Here is a 3,934-nt window from a genome sequence, read left to right as displayed (position 1 = left end):
AATCTAGAAATAGAACCACACATATATGGTCCACCGAGTTTTGAAAGATTATTTAACATTAACATTTTATAGAATATAAACTCAGTTCAAGAGCTGAGGAAGAGATAGTGTTTTCAGCAAATGGCACTAGAACACCTGGTATCCATATATAAAAAATTAACCTCAACCCTTTATTTCCATACATAAAAATAACTTGAAAGGATCTATGAACCTAAATATGAAAGACTAAAACTATAAAACTTTAAGAAGAAATTATAAGGGAAAATGTTAATGAATTTAGGGTAGGCAAGAATTTCCTAGGATATAAAAAACATGATGTGTAAAAGAAAAAAATTGAAGTGAGATTCCACCAAAATTTAGAACTTTAAATGACATCATTAAAATGAAAAGTAGTCCTTAAACAGACCATATTTACAATGTATATTACCTATGACCAGAATATATAAACAACTCTTACAGCTCATTAATAGACAACCCAATTAAAAAGTAGACACAAGAAGATGATAAATAGCCAGTACATCACAAGGAAAGGTGTGCAACACTAGAATCAGAAAAATACTAATCAGTACAATATCAAGATTGTATTATACACTCATTAGGGAGATGAAGTTAAAAGTTTTAAAAGAACAAATGTCAGCTTAGGTGCGAATCAGTTAGAACTTTCTCATACTGCTAATGTGAATGTAAAATGACAAAACCATTTTGGAAAACAATATAGAAATGTCTGTCTTTTGCTGCGGCGACCGCAGCCATGAGTATGCTCAGGCTTCAGAAGAGGCGGGCCTCCAGCGTCCTGTGCTGTGGCAAGAAGAAAGTCTGGCTGGACCCCAATGAGACCAATGAAATCGCCAATGCCAATTCTCGTCAGCAGATCGGGAAACTGATCAAGAATGGGCTGATCATTCGCAAGCCTGTGACCGTCCATTCCTGGGCTCGATGCTGAAAGAACACCTTGGCTCGATGGAAGGGCGGGCACACGGGCATCAGTAAGCGGAAGGGCACGGCCAATGTCCGTTTGCCTGAGAAGGTGATGGGGAGGATGCGGAGAATGCGGAGGATGCGGAGAATGCGGAGGATGCGGAGAATGCGGAGAATGCGGAGGATGCGGCTCCTGCAAAGCAGGCTGCTGAGGAGATACTGGGAGTCTAAGATCAACCGCCACACCTACCACAGCCTGTACCTGAAGGTGAAGGGGAACATGTTCAAGAACAAGCGGATCCTCATGGAGCACATCCACAAGCTGAAGGCGGACAAGGCCCGCAAGAAGCTCCTGGCTGACCAGGCCGAGGCCCGAAGGTCAAAGAAGAAGGAAGCTCGAAAGTGCCACGAGGAGCGGCTTCAGGCCAAGAAGGAGGAGATCATCAGGACCCTGTCCAAGGAGGAGGAGACCAAGAAGTAGAGCCCTGTGTGCACGGCGGCGGGCGGTCCTGAATAAACAGCTCTGGTCCATTCCTCCTGCTCTGCTTGCTCGTCCGGCCATGCACCCCTCCTTCCGGTCTTGTTTTGGTGGTGGGGACCGAGTTCAGAGAGAGGCCAGGGACGGCCTGTATCCACGCCTCCGAAATGCCGCCCTTTAGGCCTGCCCTTTGCAGCTGCTCATGCAGCACTCGGTAAGTGGTCTCAGTGTTGCTTAGGACCAGCAGTCAGTTGTGACCTAAGTCAGGGGTCATATATTTTATTTCTGTTGCCCAGGCTAGGCTTTATTTATTTATTTATTTTGGTGCCGGGCATTGAACACTGAACCTTCACACTGTGTTACACCCAGCCCTTCTGTATTTTGAGACAGTCTTGTTAAGTTGCCCAAGCTGGATTCAAACTTGAGATCCTCCTGCTTCTGTCTCCCAGAGTGCTGGGATTATAGGCATGCACCACCGAACCTTTTTTTTATTTTTGTGTGCTTGTTTTTTTCTGAGATGGGGTCCCGCTGTATAGTTCAGGCTGGCCTTGAATTCACTGTATAGCTCGGGTTGACCTCAAATTTGTGACATTTCTCCTGGCTCAGCCTCCAGAGTGTTGGGATTATAGGTATGCACTGCCAGGTCTGGCTTAGAGAGAACTTGCCTCTGAGTTGCATAAAAATATAAATGGAAACAAAGATGGCAAGGTTTTGGGCAGGATCTCATTGGACCCAAGCCTCAGAGCCATGGAGGTGCTTCCTTTGTGTCTGTGGTTAACAAGCCAGAAGTGGGTTCCATTTTCCCACTTAACTGGTGGTAATGACTACCAATAAATGTTTCAATGAAGAATCTGGGCCAAGCAATGTTAAAAAAAAAAAAAAGAAAAAGAAAATTCTTGTATTACTGTTAAGAACCAAAAGTCCTGTTCTTAAGTTTTTACTTGAGAGGAATGAAAACACATGTTCACAATAGATTTGTACATACAAGCTGACTATCCCTTATCTGAACTTCTTGGGACCAGAGTGTTTCAGATTTTCATTTGAAATCTACTTGATCTCCAAAGAGGATAGCTACTTCTGCTTTTTTGGGGGGTTCCTGTCACATGAAGTATTGTTTTCCACCCTTTAACTTTCAGACTATGAATTTCTTTTTGAATTAAATGTGTTTCTTGTATGCAGCATATTGTTGAATCTTGTTTCTTGACCCATTCTGCCAATCTATTTCTTTTGATTGGTGAGTTGAGACCATTAACATTGATGGTTATAACTCATACATATTGATTTATCATTGTCATGACTTTTTCTGTTTGTTGGAGTCTCCCCCTTTGCTTTTAATTTCTTGTCGTGCCCAACAGATTCATTCTTCTTGTCTTCCTGGTGTTGTGATCCTCGTCGTCTTTTCCTAGGATTTTGTCTAAAAGTTTTTGGAGAGCTGGTTTGGTATTCATGAAGTTCCTACGGTGCTCTTTGTCATGAAAGTATCTTATTTCTCCATCAATTTTGGAAGGGTACATCAATCTGGGTTGGAGGCTATTTTCCTTTAGGGCTTGGAATATGTCACTCCAAGCTCTTCTTGCCTTGAGGGTTTTGCATTGAGAAGTCTGCTGTGATTCTGATGGGCTTTCCTTTGTAAGTGATTTGTTTCTTTTCTCTAACTGCTTGTAGAATTTTGTTCTTCTGTTAAGTTTCTGAAATCGTAACTATTATATGCCTATGTGTAGATTTTTTTGATCAAGACTATTTGGAGTCCTATATGCCTCACTTGTCTGTGTGTCAAGTTCTTTCCCCCTGCTTGGGAAGTTTTCTGCCATCATTTCTGTGAACAGTTTTTTTATGTCATCTGTACTCTCTCCTATTTCTTCACTGACTCAGATCAGTCTTATTCTTCTTTGTAACAACTAGCAGCTGCTGGATTGATTTCTCATGTTCCCTTACAATTTTAAAGAAATTTTTCTTTTCCTAGTCACTAATTGCAATCTTATCTTCTATATCTGAAATTCTGTCCTCACATTGACTCATTCTGCTCCATAAACTTTCAATGGAGTTTTTAATTTCCTGGAGATCTGTTTGCTTCTGTTTTATTGATTCCATTTGTTTCCTATGTTGGGATTCCATCATGTTCCTCAGCTCCTCTATTATTTTGTCTGTATGCTCTCTAGATTTATTAATCACGTCTCACACTATAGGCACAATCTCTGCTGTTATGTGAGAAATTATTTCTGATTTCATATTTTCTAGATCCTCATTTGTTGCCAGTTCAGGGAGTCAAGGTGGTTGAGTATCACAATGTTCCATCTCGTTTCCCTTTGGGGTTGATTTAGGTGATCTGGAAGTCTGGTTTTGAAACTTGTTTATGTTTTTTCTCATTTCAATGGTGGCGGGGGGGTTGCTGGTGCCTGTGTGGCTCACTTCCTCTGTGCTCCCGGGGGGGGGGGGTACAGCGGAGTGGCCCGGAAGCTTCCTCTTTTGTGCTGAGAGCAGCTAACCTCATCTGCTCGCAGGGGCTAATTCTTTCAAATCTATATTACCAAGGAGTGT

At 42.0% G+C, this 3,934-nt stretch overlaps 1 pseudogene; it reads left to right on the top strand.

Moving 5' to 3' along the window:
* The first annotated feature begins 744 nt into the window (after window positions 1–744).
* LOC101710145 (large ribosomal subunit protein eL19 pseudogene) lies at window positions 745–1,451 on the top strand (annotated as a pseudogene).
* The last annotated feature ends 2,483 nt before the right edge of the window (window positions 1,452–3,934 follow it).

This window comes from Heterocephalus glaber, unplaced genomic scaffold, assembly GCF_053883595.1.
Source record: "Heterocephalus glaber isolate CG9 unplaced genomic scaffold, H.glaber_assembly_v1.0 deba00000676, whole genome shotgun sequence".
Taxonomy (NCBI): Eukaryota; Metazoa; Chordata; class Mammalia; order Rodentia; family Bathyergidae; genus Heterocephalus; species Heterocephalus glaber.
The sequence above is the reverse complement of the archived record's forward strand: the minus strand, read 5'-3'. Positions and strand labels throughout refer to the sequence as shown.